At 42.8% G+C, this 22,622-nt stretch overlaps 1 long non-coding RNA gene across 1 annotated transcript; it reads right to left on the reverse strand.

Annotated features, from left to right (window-relative positions):
• Positions 1–996: 996 nt before the first annotated feature.
• On the reverse strand, positions 997–21,800 carry LOC122660572. The gene is made up of 4 exons (XR_006332714.1): positions 21,643–21,800; positions 13,414–13,419; positions 9,418–9,427; positions 997–1,009 (listed from the first exon to the last, which is right to left on the reverse strand). It is a non-coding gene; the product is annotated as an uncharacterized LOC122660572 (long non-coding RNA).
• Between the last annotated feature and the right edge of the window lie 822 nt (positions 21,801–22,622).

The raw sequence follows: 22,622 nt of genomic DNA on the forward strand, positions 1-22,622 counted from the left end.
GATTCAAGACAAGGGCTTTGGGATAACATCTTCGCCATGGGACAGGGTCTTTGAATCCACTTCCTCCTTACAAGGCTCCCCAATAGAAGACATAATTTAATAGAATCTGCAGAGAAAAATTGCAGTTGGGTTCTTTAAGGTGTGTCCTCAAATTTTGCAGGTTGTTGTGCTGTCAAGTTTTGTTGTGGTTACCTTCACTCTTCATATTGATTGTGATTATGATGTATTCTTTTTTGGAAGTGCTTTGGAATCTTCCTCTGTCCAACTATTGTAGAACAACAATTTAAAAAGTAGAGGTTTTTGACTCTTCCCATTCATGGCCTCATTTTGCGTTGGTTATTTCCCAACTACATATCCCAAAATAAAACAGAGTCTTACCACACATTTTCACCTTTTTTTATTTGAAATATTAATTCCACATTTTCAGACGGGTAGCAATTTGCCGATTAGAAATGTAGAAGAAAGCATTATAATAAAATGTTTATTCACTTTTTAGGTTGTTTGTGTTACTAATACCATCTAGAGTGTTCGGAATTGAGCTTCAAGTTAAATCAAAGCTTGCATGAACTGCCCTACCAGAGGGAACCTAAGGGTACTCATGTTGCATTTTGGTTGCATCTTTTTGCATTTTATTTTGAACATTTGGTTTGGCTGAGTTGGATGGATTCTCAACCACTTCTAGGACTATATTAATTGGAATCAAGTTGGAATCAATAAAGACCAATCCCATTTATGTCTCCTTAATTGGTGTTGAAAAAAAAAGAGACCAACTCCTTCTCTCCCTCCCCTCGTTTCGAAGATCCTTCTGTCCCTCTCCACGATATCCCCCACCCACAAATATAATAAATTTACTTAATTTCTCCTTTAGACATTTTGGAGGTGAGTCTTTTTCGCTTCAAACTCTTCCCCTCTATGCCCTCCCCTTCCCTCTTTCTAGCTCATTCCCAAGCTCTCTCTCTCTCCCACACATGTGGACACTCAAAGCTGATGGAGAGTTCTCTCTCTCTCTCTGTCTCATACGGACACTTAAAGCTGATCTTGATTCTCTCTCGAACTCTTCCAATGTTCCTTCTCTCTCACAAATTCTCTCACTCTCTCAATATATCTCCCCTCACTTGGTTCTCTATTGCCCCAACGTATGGCCACACGTGCACATTTACTAGAATATATATATATACAGATATACATACATAGGACAACCAGGAGACAATCAGAGGTCGTCAACCACTTTGGATTGGGCATCACAGTTAGTAGCTGATGATATTTTAGTTATTTGTACTACTTTTTCTTTTGTCTTTTTTGCATGTTTCCTGAAACTGTGTTAAAGGGGCTCATTTCCTTGCTATGGGGGTTTGTAGGTTTGATTTGTCTCATTTTTTGGTGGTCTAACCCACCTCCTGTCCTTGTAAATCTTCCAGCCGGCCAGAGTTTCTCTGTTGTCAATTTCTTTTAATAAAATTTTCTTCGTCCTTGACCAAAAAAAAAAACAAAAAAAATATACATACATACATAAAGAGAGACAGAGAGAAATGTGAGCAAATATAAATCAAAGTTTCAGAGACATACAAAATTTTTCCCTTTTAAAATTTGTAAATACCTTAGCAGAATATGCGCTACCTCACCCTTGACACTCAGGTGTGATTCTTGGCAGCATCATTGTGAGTGGGTTGCAGACTTGCAATACTCTATTGTACATCACGTTTGGCTTCTCCTTAGACTTGCAAGCAAGTAGAAGAACAAAATTCTCCCTCCCCCTAACACTCAAAGAGAATAATAATAATAGGAAGAGAGGTTTCTGTTGGGAGTGCGGCTCCTGCACCAGTGTAGGGGCCAATGAGAGCGTATGTACAAGCATCAATAGGAGCTAGATTTTTTCTTTTCATAGGGGCAAGGCGGTTATTTCATAGGAGACTGAGTCTGGGTATATGACATACACTCCCGGACAAAGTCCTTTTTACCTAATAATGATAACCAAACTAGAGGACCAAAACAAACAATCCCTATATAATTTGTTTAAGAAGATTAGTTTAGAAAGTAATCCCAATAAAGGTTTTAATTAATTGAGAGTTTTATGTTAGCCACTAAGTTAATATTCTGACCTGCTTAAGAAGTCATGCTAAGCACTATGTAATATTTTGATTAGTTTTAGAATTTGATGCATTGACACTTGAGAGGAAAGGGGACTCATTTCTTCATATAGAGATAAGATCAGAACCAAAAACACAAATGGTCTCTGATGCATCTTTCACATAATCTTGAGGCTAAGTTCCCTGTAGTATCTCCTCCCATCCCTCCATTATCATCTGGACATATTGAATTGGTTCACTTCATTGCCCAATTAGCCTTTCTGGTTGTCTTTTCTCTGTTTGTTTTCATAATCTACTTCATCTTCTGGTGCATAATCCAAGACTTCATTAGAGACTTCAAACGACAAATCCAAAGAGTTAGCAGCATTCATCATCAATTTGTCCCTACTGTGGCAACTCTGAAGAGAACTCCAGTTCAAGTAATAAGGCAGGAGATCAGGCAAGAGGAACCACAAGTATTATCAAGTGCAAGTCACAAAGGTGATCAGAGTTTAGAGTGTTCAATTTGCTTGGAGGTGAAATCAAAGCCATGGTGTATAGTCCCAGAGTGTGGTCACAAGTTTCATGAGATGTGTCTCGATCAGTGGTTGAAGAGATCATCGACTTGTCCGCTTTGCCGAGTTACTACTTTACTTAAAGTTTGTTCTGAGGTTGAAACTATTTTCAAAACTTCTTGTTAATTATAAGATTTAATTATCCATCCACAACTCAAGCCTCTTGATTTCATTCGCTAATCAACTAATCAAAATTTTGCATCTTCTCTGAACCGGTGTCTTACATTAATTCTTTCCTCTCCTCAATCATTGTCTTACATTAATTCTTTCCTCTCCTCAATCATATGCCTACCATGTATTGATTTTTTTTCCTTTTATTTTTGCCATAAGGTCTGATTTCTCCACCATTTCAATTCCAAGCATTATGATATGGGGGAGGAAAGCCATCGCACATCAACTAATATTTTTTTGGGTGCAACTTCTTGATACCAAAGTGGTGAACTCAAAAGTTGTAACATTCTTTCAATTATCCCTTGTTTTATTCCCAAAAATTATTTAAGACCAGGGTAAAAAGGGTTTTAATACAAGGAAAGTGCCTTATTATTATGAGTTGTCATTGTCTTATGTGAAATTACAGGATTTAATCTCGTCAAGGAAGAAAAAAAATGGTAACAACAAGAAGTTTTCTAGTTTTTCTTACCATATAAAAGTGTTTATAGGAATATGTTCTACATCATTAGCTCGCCATGAGTTAAAATGTGAAGCCAATTTAATTTTCTATCTAGCAAAACAATATTTAAAAATTATTTAAAAAGTTAAATTTGTCTGAAAAAAGGTATATGATGAGGTCTACAATTATGATGGACCACCAAATTTAATACATAGATTATCATATATTAAATTATTAGAATGACCAAATCTTGTACAACATGGCAAAATCAATGTTGTGGGAATCTCCACACTATTGGTGTAGGATTTTTTTTCCTATTATTTATACAACAGTTTGACTAGATGTATTTTATATGTGAATCTAATGGTGATCCTTATAGGATCTTAATATGGACATATGTATCTTGTTAATTTTATTTATTTTTATTGAAATGAAAAACCAAATCATGATAAACGCAACTAATGGAACCTTTTCCCAAATATTTTAATGAGCTAATTATCTTTTGTTGATCCCAGGTTGACACTGAGAGGGGGGGTGAATCAGTGTCCTTTAAAAATAACCCATCAATTCCAACCCTGTGTTAACATCGATGGAGAAGACTTTAGGCAAACCTGATTGATCGGGGCAATCCCATAATTACTAATCCCACAACACATGCATGTCCACTTCACAACCACTGTGTGGCCAGCCAGGTCTACCAGACAGTGCACCCCACTCTGCAGATCAAACACACTCCAATATATGCAATGAAAAGTAAAGCAGACAAGACACCAAATTTACATGGTTCGGCCAAACTACCTATGTCCACGGAGCAATATCCTACTTAGGGTTTCATATATTGCTCAACGCTACTCAAATTTTAACTACAACAACAACCCATGAACTATAATCCCTGCTTCGGTTTGTCCAACAATACAAACGAGAGTAGAAACCCCTTTTCCAATCAAGCCCCAACTTGAAGGAAGTTACAATCCATCAATTGAGAGTACAAGAATGTAAAAGCAATTACAAGCCCTTCCCCAATACATGAACAAAACTATGGTTTTTTCAACACATAAGCAAACCCTAAAATTAATAGGACTCGTAGAATAAAAGAATATCTCTCTCTTGTATATCCCAGTGATCAATCTACTACAGTACCCCTTCGAGAGTCAATGCACACATTCCAATCTTCATTGCAGCTTCATAGATCAATCAATTAGTGCATTTCGTGCATAATACATTCTTCTCTGTGTTTTCTACCTCTGAAAGTGGCTCCAATAAATAGCTCTAAAAAAAACATGTAAAAAAATCGTCCAATTTGGACCCCAGATGGCCAAGATACGGCCTTCCAAAGATGGATGCTCCAAAACTGGTAACCAGGAGCAAAATTATAATTAAATAGATCCATTGTGGCAAAACCATGTGTAACAGGGATACGCGTCAAAGAATTCACAAAGCCCGGCTTCTATAGAAATTGGGGTAACATCATGCTGATGCCACATTCCACTACAGAACACTTATTTCCTTTCTTTTACTTTAAAAAAAATAAAATCAAATCCATTTAAAAAGAATCTGTCAAGTGTATTTAGTGTACATGCTCAACACTAAAACACTACCTGCATAACACCATTAAAAGGTTGATATAATGGAGCACCAGTACAAAAATACTTGGTGCATCCAACCAATAGAAGTGCTAGCGCCAGCATCAAATTTGTCTTGGTCATTCTGTCTCCTCCAAATGGAATCTAGCCACTAGAATTCAATCCAACAGCCTAAAAGATTCTATAGTTTTAACAAAACAATATTAATTGACTATTTATAGAATGGTCACTAAACTTGAGCCAAACAATTTGGCTAAGTATGAGAGAAAACTTCCTTCTCCAGATTCGCTCCATTTTCACGCAACGACATAAAAAACTCCATAACTTCCTTGTCTAACATCAAAAAGAGGTGAAACAAATTGCGTTGTTACCACAATTCGATGAGATACATTTCTTGTGAAGAGTGTTTCACCCATTTCTGCCAGTAAGACTTTCAAAAATAGCTTCAAATTGGACCCCACTGTGCGATCCTATGAAATCACAACTTTTGATGTACGAGGCCTTCACTTGCTGCTTCGGGCCTTTGCCAAACACTTCTTAGAGACCCAATATATTATCAATAGTTATCATCCATGCTCGGATACCTCTGTAACTCTGCCAAATGATCAAACTGCTCTTGACACTGTGTAGAAGCCCGTTTGACCATTCCAGCTCTACCAAACCACCAATAGCTATTGTCACAACACTACTATGATGAAATATGTTGCCAACAATGACAACAACATTCCACACACTCCAGTAGACCAACATCTTTATTATTCTCCAGATGATTATGTGGACATTATATCAAGACACTTATAACACCAACTAAGCTACCATTGGTAAATATTAGATCTATCAAGGAAGCCTTACTAGGTGAACTGCAATGGAATAATGGACCAGAAAGGAATCCATATAAACAAGGATTTGAGTTTCCTTCATGGCCTGTTAAGATAGGCTTATATAAATAGTTACGAATATCTTTCATGCAACAACTTTGTTGGATTCCAAATTTTGTCGAATATATTGATCATATCATCCTTGACTCATGCAGTATTTTTTTAACCCAAAAGTAATACACTATTGGACTTTTTTCTTTTAATTATATTTTGGACAAAATTTGAATGGTTGGTGATGTTTTTTTTTTGGTAAATAATGGTTGGTGATGTTAAAGCTCTGTTAGATAGGATGTCGAATGATGAAATGAAGTGTAACATATTTTAAGAAGAAAAAAACATAGAACAAAAACAAAAACATTTCAGATACCAACTGAAATGTGAACTAAACATCCACATTTATTATATTTTTCTACTTAAATCTAAGTTATATTTGAATATTGAAGTAAAAGTAGTTACCATGTCCTATAATGTTTGAATACTAAAGTAAATTTAAGTTATATTTGAATACTGAGTTAATTATATAATAATTGTTAGTCATGCCTATAAAGGTTTTCATTTTGCTTTTGGTTAAAATTGTACAACATTATTATATTTTATGGACTAGTTAAACTAAGAGAAAAAGTTAAATGTAAGGTGAGCATATGATTGCGCTTGGCTTTGAAACTTTGTAAATGACCATTCCACATGATCTCATATATACCCTGTGGTTAGAGTTACCTCAACCCTTGTTTATTTGATTATTGAAAATATAAAGGAAAAAATCCTGTACATGGTGTGCCATTTCGTGGAAATAGACTACAGAATTTAACATGGAGACAACCCAAGGAGTGTATTTTATGTATCTATTAATAGTCAACTCAACTATATAAACCTTAAACCTTCAAAGTGACTCAACTAAGAGATCATTAAGATAAACCCATAGTAAATTTGTGTATTCTTTTTTCTTTTTTGTAAATTTGTGAAATATACATTCCACACTCGATATTTTTCCAAGCTTTGAGAAAAATTATGAATTTTATATATCAACCATATAATCTTCTAGCCTTTTTCCACATATTTTAAGGATAAAAGAATCCTACCTGATCGCGTGTGGTGCACGGCTCCTGTGTCTAGACACAGGGCTAAACGAACTGACCACCACACTCTTGAGGATTTCCGCATTTCTAGGGGGTCGTGGCGGTCATTTCACATGGTCCTATGTCTAGGCGCATGAGCCGCGTACCGTATGTGACCATGTAACATTATCTTCCCTATTTTTAAATATTTTTCTAGGTTCTTGTTGTACTCTTCATTTTTCCTACATTAATGTTTAAAATCAATAACTTGTACAAATAATATGTAACAACATATTAGTTTTTTGTATTGTTTAAAATCAATAACTTGTACAAATAATTTATAACAACATATTAGTTTTTTGTATATATACCAAAATTTTCAAGACCAAATAGAATTTTGGACTGCATTTTCCTCAAGCCAAGATCATCAATGATCATATGTAGATACTCCATTTTGTCACCCTCATTAATGTTTAAAATCAATAACTTGTACAAATAATCTATAACAACATATTAGTTTTTTGTACATATACCAAAATTTTCAAGACCATATAGAATTTTGGACTACAATAATCGATGGCTTCATAACTTTTAGCTCATCCTAGGGGCAACTAGGTATTTTCACACTAGTTCCACTATCACAAGGATAGGCTATGATTTTAATAACTTGGGGGCATATATGTCATTTTTAGATCATCAGAGTTCATTCAAGGTTGAGGCTGATTTGTCAATTTAGTAGGGGTATTTAGGTCATTTAGAAGGGGTCTAGATTTTTCATGGGAAGATAGGAAGATCTGTGGGTTCGTTATGGCAGTTTAGATAGTCTGTTTAGTGAGTCTGGCAGAGTCTCTCTTGTATGTTTTACCGAAAACCAATCTTTGTGGTTTGTGATTGTTATTACTGTTTTTTAATAAAACAAATGGGACCCATGCCCTTCTTCATCTTCGAACGGTCTTCTACTTGAAGAACGAAGCAACACCACCACAACCTAAAAATAATATCTCGAGGGCTCATTGAATTCTTTACTCCATTGGTTGAATACATAGAGGATATGGTTGGGATTCCATTTAGTGTTGGACATTAGGCAATCGGTTTTTAGCATCCCCGAAGGAATAATATGCTATAAGGGTCCCTTACATTAGATTTTTAACATTCTTAGTGAAGAGGTTTTGCATCAAGAAATCGTCGATGGGTCCTTCGGGTGCTGTAACCTGCAAAAGGACATTAGGGACAAGGGAGAACCGGTGTGGTTCCGGCCTAGGCCTCTCCGATGACTAAGTTAGATCTCTTTGAGCAACAGATGAATAATTGGAATTCAAGATGGGTTAATGGGGGTAGAATACCTGGGTATTTATAGCTGTGTATGGCGGTGGAGAGTCTAGGTGGTTGGTGATAGTCTCCTTTGTAATAGAGTCCATCACGTAGTAGATCACTTCCTCTTGGGAGGTAGAGTCCGAGTAGGGAAGGTGTTCCCTAGCAGATGGACATGTGCTTCCCTCCATATTGGATAAGATCCTTGAGGGTTGAGTATGGATAAGATACATCTTCTTTGGGATAAGATCCCTTTGCCGATAGGATGATGTAGATCATTGTGGTGACGTCATGCTGACCTGTGTAGTGATCTTGGTCCTTGAGTGACCTACTGGGTCTCTTCCTCTTGGGCCAAGGATGAGTCTCAATGTAGCTGGGCTTGGGTCATTCTCTTATTCTTATCGTGCCACATGGCAGATCCGGATTGGTCCGTATATTTATGGTTTATCAAGAGGGTTGGAGACGAGAGTATTAGAAGGATGAAGTCTTTGAGCTAAGAATCTCCATTCAAGTTGCTTAAACACCTCTTTTAGTATTTTACTATCAAGCACGCCCACATGTTTCATCTAGGCTCCGCTTAAGTCTCTTCGCCTTCATGGTGGCCGCCTTGGTATACTTCATTGGAGTCCTTATGCATAACAAGGTTCATCCATTGCTAAAGTGATGATTTAAGCAGGAATTTGCTACCTAAATTTTACCATGTACCATTTTGCCGCAAACCCCCCTTCTCCATGTGACATCAAATCAGAGGTGGGGTTGCAGTGAGGGGCGAGTATGGGGTTTGGGGGTGGAACAGAGAGTGAGAGTGGGATTCGGGAATAGGGTTACAAGGGAGGGTGCCAAGATTGGGAGGTGGTGTTGCTTCATTCTTCAAAGAGAAGACCGTGCGAAGAAGAAGAAGATGAAGAAAGTAGTAGAAGAAGAAAGGCGTGGATCCCATTTATTTTATTAAAAAAAGTAGAGGTTTTTTTTTTGGAATTGGGAGCTTTTATATATATCTTACTTTTTTAGGGGGGGGGGGGGGAGGAAATTAGGGAGGGGAAAGGTACCAGCTAAGAGACTCGAACTCGAGATCTCCTGGTGAGCATGGGCATGAAGCGCACCATAGTGCAACTGTTGGTAAAGTAGGGAAAATTTCACGGCACCCCCTGTAAGTATATCGTATATCACGGACACCCCAAAAAATGTCAAATATCACAGATACCCTGTACTTTATGACTTTATTTCAACTTAGTCCACTCCGTTAGGTCTGTGCAGTTAAGTCGCTGTTAACTCTTTTATAATGGTGAAATTACCCTTACCACATGGTGAACTTCCCATAAGGATAAAACCAAAATACAAACCATTCTCTTCATCATCTCCGTTGGTCTTAAGGGGAAGAAGCAAGAACAGGGAAGGGTACTGCTCTGCAAGGCGCCATTTTTGCTTCAATTTCCATGCTCCAAAGGAGGAAGAAGAAACAACGACAATACCAGTATGTTTTTCCCCCTTCAATCTGTCCTATTCGTTTCATCTACATAAAAAAATTCTAACCTCTAGGGTTTTGAATAGGTATGAAATCTCAGACATAATCGGTGAAGTACGTCCATAAGACATTGTGTGAGAATTGAGATTCAAAATCAATGACGTTGTAGAGAGAGTAGAAGAAGAGAAGGGGGAAGAAGTGAAGGTCAAAGGTCTTCCAACTCCACGTTCCGTTACCGAAAAAACCCTAAAAATAGATACCAATCTACGGATTCTAGAGCAACCAGATAGCAACGTTGAAGAAGACCAAGAGGAAATTGCAGTCCCTTCCATTGTCAACAGCTTCAATCTCTCTTTTGCTCTCATCCGTCATCCCCACTGTTGCATCTGAAAACCTTTGTCGCCTGGTTTGACCACGGATGAGCTTGCAAAAAACCAAGTTAGTACAAGAGAGCCAATGTGACCTCAGCCGAAGACTCTCCGATGCAACAACGATTCAACTTAGTGAAAAGTGAGCCCCCATTTATGCCTCATACCTTAGTATTTATAGAGCAAGAATGGGGCGATGGAGAGGAGTCCTCATCTAGTAAGAGTTCTATTTTTGGATGGAATCTTCCCAGTGGTGGGAAAATTAGAGTTATATTCAAAAACGGACTCTTCCGTAGGTAAGAGTCCTTATTTGAGTGTAAGATGGCTTCGTTATTGGATAACTGCCAGATTCGGCTGACATCATATCTCGTGAATATCGGGATGTGATGACATGGCTCCATGTTTTAAGCAAGTGACGGTTATCGCCTCATTAGAGGGCTTGGCTTGAAATATTAGATCCTTCGGCCTCAGGGGCATCTCAGGTATCCTTGCCGGACTTGTCATTCGAGCTTATGGGGCTCCTCAGGGGCTCTAAGTGAGGAGGGGTTGGCTTACCTACCGACCGTGTAGGACTTGGTCGTATGACCTGCCGTGGAGGCCTCTTTAGGATCACCGATCATGGAGGACCCGACGGAGTTCCCGACAATGGAGAGCTCGGCTGCATGGTCGATGATGGAGGACTCGTCCATGTCATCGATCATGGAGGGCTCAGCCATGTCGTCGATCATGCAGGACTCGGCCATGTTACTGATCTCAGAGGACTCGACCACCTCGCTGACCATTGATGGGTCTTCCTTTTGTTTGATCCGTCATCTCGGATTGGTCGGTGTCTGGTTCTTTTTGGACTGGGTTCTCAGACTCAGCCTAGAATCGGCCATGTGTCATTCATTGCTAGGCCATTACTTTTATGGTTTATCACTTGCCCCCCACTCATCAAGGCTCGACTGACCTTGGTGAGTTCATCTCTTGGAGTGCTGACCATTCTGTATTTGGTCGAGGCCGATCGCTGTAGTCTTGGGAATAGTATAGATGGTCTGACATTAAATGCTGTCAGAGTGACACGTCAAGCGGTGCTTTGTTCCTCATGCGATACGTCACTTATCACCATCATTGCGCATAGGTATTCGAACCATTACACGATGGGAATCGTTAGATCTTCTTAGATTTTCTCGTCTGTCAGATCCCTTCGGTTCGGTTGTCTCTCGTTTACTATAAATAGATGAGGGTTCTTCTTCATTTGCACTAGCTTTCAACTTTAGAGCACTCGGTCTTTCAAGCACTTGGCCTTCATCTTATTCGGCTTCTTCTTATCAGATTTTTTAGCTTTCCTGCTCTGGGTGTTGGAGCGTTTCCAAGCCCGCTTCTTCTCTTTTTTAATTGTTAGATTCCTCTTCAGCCTCAGCGTCCAGTAAGTCTTCTAACCCTTAGTTATGTCAGTCAATAGTGGGTTAGAAGAGGGAGTTCTTGGGGAGTTACGAGAGGTTATGCAGCCGGGCCAAGACTTTAACATGCTGTAGTTGATAGTAGACCTTATGGATTCTGGCTCGGACAAGCCCAAATTGGTGGAACCCCGACCTTTCGATGTTGCCGAGGCCCCTCTACCTTAAGAGTCTGACCAACTTGCCCATCCTATCTCCGAAGAACGTGGAGAGGGCTCGGGGTTGTCCTCAAGAGAAGATGAGTCCTCGGGGTCGTCTTTAGGAGAATATGAGGGACACAGATCAGCGGGTTCATCATCCCTGGCCCCCGTACCAGTCAAAGGTAGTGTCGGGACTGTGGAGGGTATTGTTTCCGAGGCCGACCTGGTTGAGCTTCGGCAAACGTATGGGATCTTTGAGGAGATCGGACTCCGGCGCCCAATCCTCTAGAGATGGCTTGCTTAATCCAACTCGACGAGGTGGCTCTTTATGAGATTGCCTTTAAGTACGCCTTCCATTTTCTAATCCTTCACCTGGTCGATGAGATCTTAGACCGCTGGCACCTATCGTCGGGCTAGCTGTCCCCTAATGCCTGGCTTGTTATGTACAACGTCCACATCTTCTTCGACCAGATGGGTTGTGTGGCGACTGTGGCTCTCTTCTCCTGACTCTACTACTTGAAGAAGTTTAAGGAGCGCAAGTGGTACTATTTCTCTCATCGACCCTAGAAGATTAAGGCTCTGAATGCCTGTAAATTTTTGGAACGTGTTTCAAGCTTCGACAAGTATTGGAAGCCTCGGTTCTTTTTTGCCTCCATCCCCAACTTTATCCCAACCTAGTGGAAGGAGATTGACTTGAAATACGTCAATCTAATTCCGTCGACCCTGAGTGAATATGATTAGGTTTTGTATGACTGAATCATTAAGGGTCAGCCCTTTGATGTCCTCTGGCTCTTAAATGAGAGCTTCCTTCGACTGTGGAAGCTGACCCCAGGTATGCGATCGGCACCGATCCTTCATATTTCTTAATTCTCAGCCATTTTTGTTGTTACTTGATCTTCCTTTTATCTTATCTAGTAGCAGGTGATCTCCCAACTCTTGACTCCGCTCACATGAAGGCCGAGCTCTTAGAGAAGAGGAAAAGGAAAAAGGTGGCCGGTAAATCCAAGGCTAAAGTGGCGGCGGCGATCGACCAGAACTAAAAAGGGGTCATCGTCGGTATTGAGGCTGACCCCACAAAGGTTGCGATGTCCAGCTAGAAGAAGAGGGAGAGGGAGGAGCCAAGCTCGAAGGGAGGGAAATGGTTCAAAAATATTGTTTCTGTGAACCTGAAGGGTCCTGCTCCTCCTTGGGTTTTGTTGACCTCGGCTTCTCGGCCGTGGGAGAAAATCGAAGGCATGTCTATTGACCCTTCTTTAGGAAAGAGCTCGTCAAGCAATGTCCCCATTCGGCCCATCTGGTGACTATTTTAAAGGGACTCGGCTCTATGGTTGGTGCCTCAAGCCAAGGAGTGGTTGGATGTAGGTCGGTTGCCTGTTGATTGAGCTTCCTTATAAGACATGTTCGACGTCGAGCTGTCGACCACAGTCTTCAAGGACATGGCGGTAGTAAGTTCCTTTTTGAGCAGAACTTCTCATATATACTTTCTGACTTTGATAGCTGACCCCTCTCTCCGTTTTGTCGGGTTTTTCTAAGGCTACCGAGGTGGCCCTCCACTTTGAGAATTTAGCCTTGGAGGTTGCTTCCCTTGAGGCTCAAACCAAGAAGGCTGGGGAGGAAGATAAAAAGGCCATCTAGGTGCACCACGATGAGGAGAACAAGCAGAAGAAGGCTAAGTCTGCTCTGGAATCCTCAAAAGCTGAACTGGAGACTCTAAAGGAGGAGTCGGAGAAGGTTGAGGTCGACCTCAACAATTTAAAGAAGAAGTATGAGGCCGACCTCCAAGAGGCTCTAAAGGCCGTCGTGGAGGAGTACCTGAGGTCAGAGGACTTTTCTGAACTGCTCCACAAGATAAACAAGCCTACATCTGCCTCTGGCTTCAGTGACGATCGGGCAGAGGTCCTCAATGAACACCGAGAGGCTCACCCCAACCTGTATCTCTCCCAGTTTGATGAGGATGTCACAACTGTGGCCAAGACTGAGCAGATTATGGCGTCGACTACAAAGCTTACTACCTTGCAGACCGACCTTCCAGCCGACAACACCTCTAAGGACATGTCGACCCCCTGAAGATCCTTCTTTTCTTTTTTGATGTACATGTTCCTACGTGCTTGGGTTTCTCTCTTTTCTTCCTTTCTTTCTTTTTCATGTATTGCCTCGCCTGCTCGGGGCTTTTTATTCAGAGGCCGATCTGTCGGCTTTTCATTATTAAAATGTATTTTTATTTTTCTAAGTGTTTTGCATCGGATTCTCTCCTTTTTCTTCAGCGATTATCTTATAGGGAACCCAATCCCCAACCTGAGGCCGAGCCGTCTAGACCGACCCAAAGGCCTTAAAATTTTCATGTTTAGAGATTGTGACCAGATCTTAACTACGTCGATTTCATGAAATAGGTATCTTGAGGCCGACTGTGAGATCGATCTCAAGGCTGATCTCGAGGTCGATATCATGGCCGACCCTTATGCCTTAGAGTTTTTTATGATTTCCTTTGGAGAACTATATTAGGGCTTGATTGGTCATCCTCGAGCCTGGTTGTTTGGGATTACAAAAAGTCTTAACATTGATGGATGCCAACCTTTATGGGGGTTAGCCTAAGAGCTGATGAATCCATCGATCCCTAATGGTCTATCCTATGATATTGGATGTGTTGATCTATGGGGGTTGGCCTTAAGCGTTAGCCAATCTATGAGGATTGATCTTATGCCCTCGGATTTTCCGACCTATGAGGATTGGTCTTAGGGGTTGGTCAATCTATGAGGATTGGTCTGGTCTTATGACTTTGGACTTGCTGACCTATGAGGGTCGGTCTTTGGGGTCGGCCAATCTATAAGGATTGGTCTTATGCCCTGGAACTCGCTGACTTATGAGGATCAGTCTTAGGGGTCGGCCAATCTATGAGGATTGGTCTTACGCCCTTGGACTTGCCGACCTATGAGAATCGGTCTTTATAGTAGACAAGGAGCTTAGATGAAGAACTTCTCTTTATTTCTGTAAAACTTATGACTAAAAAGTTTAAACAAACTTTGCCGAACTTTGCTAAATAAATTTAAACTTTGCCACTGTCGAGGCTTACAACTTCTATTGATGAAACTTTTTTATGTTCTTGGAATTCCAAGGACGGGGTATCTTCTTGCCCCCTGGAGTCTTCAAGCGGTACGTCCCTGGTCAAATCTGCTTGGAGATTATGTAGGGTCCTTCCCAATTCGGCAATAGCTTTCCTTGCTTCATTGGTTGGGATGCGCTGATCTTCCATAGGATGAGATCCCCTTATCGGAATAATCGCTCCTTCACTCTGGAGTTGTAATACTTGGTCGTTCTTTGTTGGTACGCCATGTTTCTCAGTAGCGTGTTCTCCCTAATTTCATTGGGAAAATCTAGATTTTCTCTCAGACCATCTTCATATGTCCTCTTGTTGAAGCTTAGGGCTCAGTAGGATGAGGCTTTAACTTCTACCGGGGTGAGTGCTTCGGTCCCGTATGCCAATCTAAATGGAATTTTACCAATTGGCGTTCGTACAGTAGTTCTGTAGGCCAATAGTATACTCGGTGGCTCTTCCACCCACCATCCTTTGGCCTCATCCAGTCTTCCTTGACCCCTGTTAGGAGCATTCTGTTGGACCCCTCAACCTGTCCGTTAGCTTTAGGATGAGCCATTGCCACTAGGCGGAAGTCTATGGAGAAGTGTTTACAAAATTCCCAAAAGTTTGGGTTATCGAATTGCTTACCGTTGTCTGTGATCTGCACTTTTGGGAGGCCAAATCGGTATATAATCTTATCGCAAAAGAACTTCCCGTATTCTTCTCTGTGATGGTGGCCAATGGTTCGGCCTCAATCCACTTAGTGAAGTAATCAATGATGACTACCAAATATCTCCTATTACCCGATGCCGAGATAAAATCTCCGAGTATATCCATCCCTCATATGGCGAAGGGTATTGGGCTCAGCATCTCGCAGGCTGGTGCGGGACTGGAGCGAACAACTGACATTTCTTGCAAGTCTTTACATATTTTATAGCCTCTTCTTGCATTCTCAGCCAATAGAATCCTTGTCAAAGTACTTTGTACGTAAGTGTCCGACCATATGACTCCCGTATATTCCTTTGTTAACCTCTGCCAAAGCTTACTCGGCTCCTTTTGGTCCGAGGCATCTAAGTAACCGGGCCGAGGCTGCCCTCTTGTACAAGACTCCATCCAGCATGGTATATTTGGCCGCTTGGATTTTGACCTTTCTTGCCTCTTCTCGACTCTCTGGGAATTGGTCATTCTCCAAGTAATTGACGATTAGGTCCATCCAGCTTAGACCATCTTCTTCAATGTGGTTGACCTTCTTCTCTTGGAGCGACAGTTTATCGAAAATTTTAATGTATACCGAGCTTGCCAGACTCGGGAACTCGGCCTCTGTAAGCCTTGATAGGAAGTTAGTAACGATATTTTCCTCTCGTAGCACTCTGGTCATCTTAAATTGCTCGAGTTCGGCAATCATACCTCGGGCTCGGTCAAGGTAGGCTTTCATCCGATCGTCTTTCGCTTCATACTCATCGTTGACCTGATTGACCACAAGTTGGGAGTCACTTCATACCTTCAGTCGGGTGATGCCTATGGCTTTGGTGACTCAGAGTCCAGCTAGTAGGGCCTCATACTTGGCCTCATTGTTGGAGGCTGGAAACTTGAACCTTAAAGCATATTGCATACGAACTTCTGGGCTAACCAACATTAGCCCCGGGCCGCTCCCAACCGCATTACTTGAACCATCTACATTCATGATCCATGCTTATTCGACCTCGGCCTCTTCATCTGGTGCCTCAACATCTCGGATCTTGGGGTCAGCTATGGTATACTCAACAATGAAGTCGGCCAAGGCTTATCCCTTTATCGCCATGCGGGGTTTATAGTTGATGTTGTACTCACTCAACTCAACCACCCGTGTGATCAGCCGACCCGACACATTTGGCTTGTGTAATATTTTCTTAAGGGGTTGATCGATGAGAACCACGATCAGATGAGCTTGGAAGTACGGCCTCAACTTCCTTACCGCTATCACTAAGGTAAACGCCACCTTTTTGAACTTAGAGTATTGCGTCTCCGCGTTGATCAATACATGGTTGGCATAGTATATGGGCTTCTGTTGTTTGCCTTCTTCCTTTAGTAGTACCGCGTTGATGGCCACAAGAGTTGAGGCCAAGTATAGCTGTAGCTCTTCGTTGGGCTCGGGTCGAGCATGGAGAGGTGGAATTTCTAAGTACCTCTTCAACTCCTCAAAAACTTGCTGGCACTCATCCGTCCACACGAAATCCTTAAGAATTCGAAGGTTCTTCAATGTCTTGAAGAAGGATAGGCACTTGTCTCTTGATCTCGACATAAACCTAGCCAACGTAGCCACCCTCCCGTTCAACCTCTGCACTTCTTGGATCGTCTTGGGCGGGCTCATCTCTTGGATGGCCCAGATCTTTGCTGGGTTGGCTTCTATGCCTCAGACGGAGACCATGAAACCAAGGAACTTTCCTGAGGTCAACCCAAAGGCACACTTGGCAGGGTTTAGCTTCATCTAGTTTTTCCTTAATACACCGAAAGCTTCTTCTAGGTAAGCCAAGTGATGGTCGGCCTCGAGACTCTTCACCAGCATGTCATCCACGTATACTTCTATATTTTGGCCAATCTGATCCCAGAACATGCGATTGACCATTCTTTGATAAGTGGCTCTGGCATTCTTGAATCCGAAAGGTATGACTCGGTAGCAGAAGTTCTCTTGGTCGGTTCGAAAGGGTGTGTACAACTAATCCTCTTCATGCATGAGGATCTGGTTGTAACCTGAGTACACATCCATGAAGCTAAGCATTTCGTGAACGATGGTGGCATTGATCGGCAGGTCCATCCGAGGCAAGGGGTACTCATCTTTAGGACACACCTTTTTGAGGTTGGTGTAATCGACGCACATTCTCCACTTCCCGTTAGGCTTGGGAATCATTACGACGTTCGCTAACCAAGTCGGGAACTTCTCTTCTTTGATGAAGCTTGATTTTTGAACCTTTTTCACCTCTTCTTTGATTGCTATCTGCCGATCAAGGGTGTAGTTCCTTCTCTTTTGCTGAACTGGTTTTTGGGTCGGATCCACTTGAAGCCGGTGTTCGACTATACATCTGGGTATCCCTGGCATGTCCGCGACCGACCAGGCGAAGACATCCACGTTCTCCTTTAAGAAATTTCCAAGCTTACTTCTTTGTTCCTTGCTTAACAATGAGCCTAGTTGGATTGTCTTAAAGGGGTTTTCCTCGTTGAGCGGGAATGGAACAAGTTCTTCTACTAGTTTCCCTCGTCTCTTAGTTAGCTAATATCTCTGATCTTTGGGGAGATCTTCTATACACATGGCCATCCCTCGGACATTGCCTTTGTTCTGCTTGATGAAGCGTAGCATTCTCTGGCCTTCTTTTGGTCACCTTGGATTTCGCCTATTCCATTCTCTATCAGGAACTTCATCTTCAGGTGGGTCGGCGAGATGATTGCTTGGAGGGCGATGATGGTCGGTCGCCCAAGTATTGTGTTGAAGGCCACAACCGACCTCACCACCATGAACTTGACTTTAATGGTCATTTGGCATGGTTCTTCTCCTATTGTAACCATCAGCTCGATTGAGCCATTAATCGTTGTTGAGGCTCCTGAGAATCCATGTATGGAGGTACCTTCGAGTTTGCACATCGTCACCAAGCTGAATTGTCAGTACGCGTCAAGCAATATCAAATCCACCGATGCTCCCATATCTATCAATAGCCGATGTACGGGTCTTTTAGCAATCTCCACCTACACTACTAAAGCGTCATCATGGGGTAAGATTATACCATTGAGGTCAGTGTCGGTGAAGGAGATCACCATCTCTATCTTATCTACTTTGCTGGGCATTTTCGTGATCTCGATGAACCGTGCATTGGCTTTGGCCTTCCTCGTTGACTCTTGCCCTAGTCCTTCGAGGATAGTGTAGATATGTGCCCCTTTAGTGCCGCTTGGTCTCGAGCCATCATCTTTTCCTCCTGGTCGAGCTTTATCATCATTACGCTCGGCCTTCCTATCAACGTGCCTCGGCTCATCCTTCCTCCGACCCTGGCCATCAATTCGCCAACTTTCGCGCTCATCTCGGCCTCCTTTCACGTACAGTTTCAGATTTCCCGCATTTATCAGCTCTTCAATTTTTCTCTTCAGCTAAAAGCAATCTTCGGTATCATGACCGATGTCGTTGTGGAATTAGCAGTTCTTATTAGGATTTTAGGATGACCCTGCTTGCATCGATCGGGGTCGATGAATATACCCATGATCTTGGATTTGCATCAAAATCTCTTTTTGGGATGTGTTCAAAGGAGTGTAATCAGGACTTTGGGCTCGGTCAGTCTTCTCGGGTCGGCAGTCGATTTTGGAGCACTTTTCTTTTTTTATGATCATCCACTGCTAATCTCTTTTCTCATTCTTTCCTTCACTTGCCTTCCGAGCTTGGAGCACCTCTGCCATATTGACAAATTCATTGCACCACTCTAGGAGCTTGGCCATATTCTTGGTCAGTTTCCAAGCTAGATCCTTGATGAGGTCCATGTCCGAGAGGCCATAGCTCATCGCCGTGTGGGCCGTAGCTTCATCCAGATCCTTGATGTCCAATGATTCTTTGTTGAAGCGTGAGACAAAGGCTCAGATGGACTCGTCAGATTTTTGCTTCACGCTCAAAAGATTAACTGTCGTCTTCTTATTCTTTATGCTGCTTTGAAAGCATATAACGAAGGCCCGACAAAATTGAGAGAAATTGGGGATGGAGTTCGGCCTCAGCCATGAGAGCCAAGAAGTAGCCGCGCCCTTAACGGATGCCAGGAATGCACGGTAGAAAACTATCTCCGACCCTCCGTACATAGTCATCATGGAGTTGAAGTAATTGACATGGTCGATAGGGTTAGGCGTTCCATCATATCTGTCGAAGGAGGAGAGTTTAAACCCCAGCGGGAGTGGTACGTTCATGATCTCGGGAGGATATGGATGTTGTCCGAGCAGTGAGTACGTATCTCCGGCCGACTACTTTTTCAACCCATCAAGCTGCTTGGTGAGCTCTCGTAGTCGTCGCTCCATCTCAGTCTCCAGGAGTTGGCCCTCCCGTTCATTAGACCGTGATCGACCATTCTTCTTTGCTCCATGGTCGACACGACCATTTCCTCATGATTAGCTAGTTTGCTCGGTTCGACATTCTCTCGCGTGTTAGCCCTTTGGGGACTCCACTAGTGATCATCCCGATGTGTAGGACTTTGGCACGGGGGACCACAGTGAGATTCTTCCTTATGCATGTGGCTGCTTTGGGGGTCTTCTTGTTGGCCTTGGTGGCCCCTTTACAGGGTATTCTCATCTAGACGGCCAAAAAACACAGACCTTTTGGCCACTGAATTTTTCGGGTCGAGCTTTTCACGCATTTTGGACGCAGGTAGACACTCTGGCTCCTCGCGATTCCCGTTTCCATTCAATCGAGGTGGGGAGGTTCGGCGAGGTGGTTAGGATGACGTTGCTCGACTCGACTCTCTTTGGGTTTGGTCACCCACAAGATGAGGTCTCTCGCCAGCAGGTGGGAGGGGCAGCGATGGTGCGGCCGACAGTTGACCCAGGTTCCCTCCCCGAGCTATCTGAGCCACGAGGGTGCATAGCGTCTCGTTGGTGTGGAGCATTTGCAATCGAAGGTCCATGACTTACCGATTCGAGTTATTCCGATTCTCATGGGAGGTGCGGGTTCACCCGACAATGGTCGCGACTCTTGAGCCATGTTTAAAACTAGTGTCATGGGAGGCAGCGTAAGCGGTGGCAAGTTCACCCCGACAATGGTCGCTCGGTTCATTGCCGACACCCCATTAAAGCCTCGACAGCCGCCGCCCCATTTAACCCACTAAGCCCGAATATTCTTGAGCCACTCCAACACAGGTAATAACCTTAAATGACCGACCAATAAGCACCATGCCCAAGCCAACCCAGCGCGACATGGCGCCTATATGGGCCCCACACACCCACCCACCATTCAAAACACTACCTCCATTGTCACTATCTACTGGCAAGGCTAGGTCGGTGGTCGCGCTCACGCTGCGTCGGGTCCCTTCTCCCCGAGGAGGTCTTCATGCTTCTCCCTAACGTGAAGTCTTGGGTGGAGGGGAGTTCCTCATGCCTCCATTGGGTTGTACCTCCTCCCCCCGGGAAGCGACAGTGTCCTGGCCCGACTTTGTGTGCACCATTGGCTTCACTGTGATTAATGGTAGAAATGACGCTGCTTCGTTAACGCCGATTCATTCAGTGGTCTGTCCATGGATGAGCCTGCAAAAAACCGAGTTAGCACAAGAGAGCCATTGTGACCCCAACTGAAGACTCTCCGATGCAACAACGATTCAACTTAGTCAAAAGTGAGCCCCCATTTATGCTTCATACCTTAATATATATATAGCAAGAATGGGGCGGTGGAGAAGAGTCCTCGTATGGCAAGAGTTCTATTTTTGGATGGAATCTTCCTAATGGTGGGAAAATTAGAGTTATATTTGAAAACGGACTCTTCCGTAGGTAAGAGTCCTTATTTGAGTGTAAGATGGATTCGTTATCGGATAACGGCCAGATTCGGCTGACTCATCATATCCCGTGAACGCCAGGACGTGATGACGTGGCTCCATGTTTTAAGCAAGTGACGATTATTGCCTCGTTAGAGGGATCGGCTCAGAATATTAGATCCTTAGGCCTCGGGGGCGACTCAGGTATCCTCGTCGGACCTGTCATACGAGCTCGTGGGGCTTGTCAGGGGATCTGAGTGAGGAGGGGTCGACTTACCCACCAACCGTGCAGGACTTGGTCATATGACCGGCCGAGTAGGCCTCTTTAGGATCACCGATCATGGAGGACCCGACGGAGTTACTGACAATGGAGAGCTCGGCCACATTGCCGATGATGGAGGACTTGGCCATGTCGTCGATCATGGAGGACTCAACCACGTCGCCGATCACGGACGACTCGGCCACCTTGCCGACCATTAAGGGGTATTCCTTTTGTTTGATCCATCATCTCCGATTGGTCGGTGTTTGGTTCTTTTTGGACCAGGTTCTCAGACTCGGCCTAGAACCAGCGGCGTGTCGTTCATTGATAGGCCGTTAGTTTTATGGTTTATCACTCACTAATTTTCTTCTCACTTCAAAACCCTCATCCCTACTCTCTGCTCCTAACAACAAAGTCAAAATCCTGTCCCCGATATTCTCTCTGTCTCACATCTCCCTCTAATCCTCCCTCGCTCCTCCCAAACCATCTTTCAGCTCCATTTTCTCGACCAACCCACGTCAAGCCCCTCTCTCGCACTCTAATTTTGTCTAATTATCCTAGAAAATAACCTCTCTTTCTGCAACCTTTAAGGGGGTGTGCTTGTTGCCCCACTTTATAAGGTTAAACTTAGTTCATTGCTTGTAAAGTGTTATGGGGACTTTTGGGTTTCTGCGCATGTAAAATCTCAGCTTCATGTATGGCCCTTCATCTAATTTTCTTGTGCATAGTACTGTAGTTGTCATGATAATTGTTTTCTTCTAATATTTTCAATAGATCCTCTACCTCTCCTGCTTTTTGTTGGAAATTCTGTATTGGATATTGGTTACTTTCTATTTGCCTTTGGTTTTTATCAACTTCTCTCTCTCATATTCTTGGTATTGCAAATTCTATAATAAAGGCCTAGAGGGTATGTTTTTGGGGTTATATATGATGTTTTCTCAGAGCCGTTTGATCTTTTCTTCATCTCGTTATCTTGTTGTTTTTCTTTAAGTCATTTTCTACGTTTCACTTTCTCTAGGTGGGTGATGTTGAGTTGTCGCAATTGATTGTCGCCGGAACTAGAGTTGGCGCAGGTGATGATCGCCTAAGATGGTTTTATAGCATTCTCCAAAGGTACGAACAGGGAAGAAGATGCTCCAACGGTGAAAATAGGGAAGAAGATGGAATGAGAGGTTATTATTTAAATAACTAATGGGGTTAAAATGGACATTTCAACTTTGGGTGCTAACTATGCTTAGGGTTAAGGGAAGGTTGATATTTTGATAGTTTTTTGGGTGTTCGTGATATACGATGTACTTATCGGGGGTGTCCGTAAAAATGTCCCAAAAAATAATAACAA

Source organism: Telopea speciosissima, chromosome 4, assembly GCF_018873765.1.
Source record: "Telopea speciosissima isolate NSW1024214 ecotype Mountain lineage chromosome 4, Tspe_v1, whole genome shotgun sequence".
Classification (NCBI taxonomy): Eukaryota; Viridiplantae; Streptophyta; class Magnoliopsida; order Proteales; family Proteaceae; genus Telopea; species Telopea speciosissima.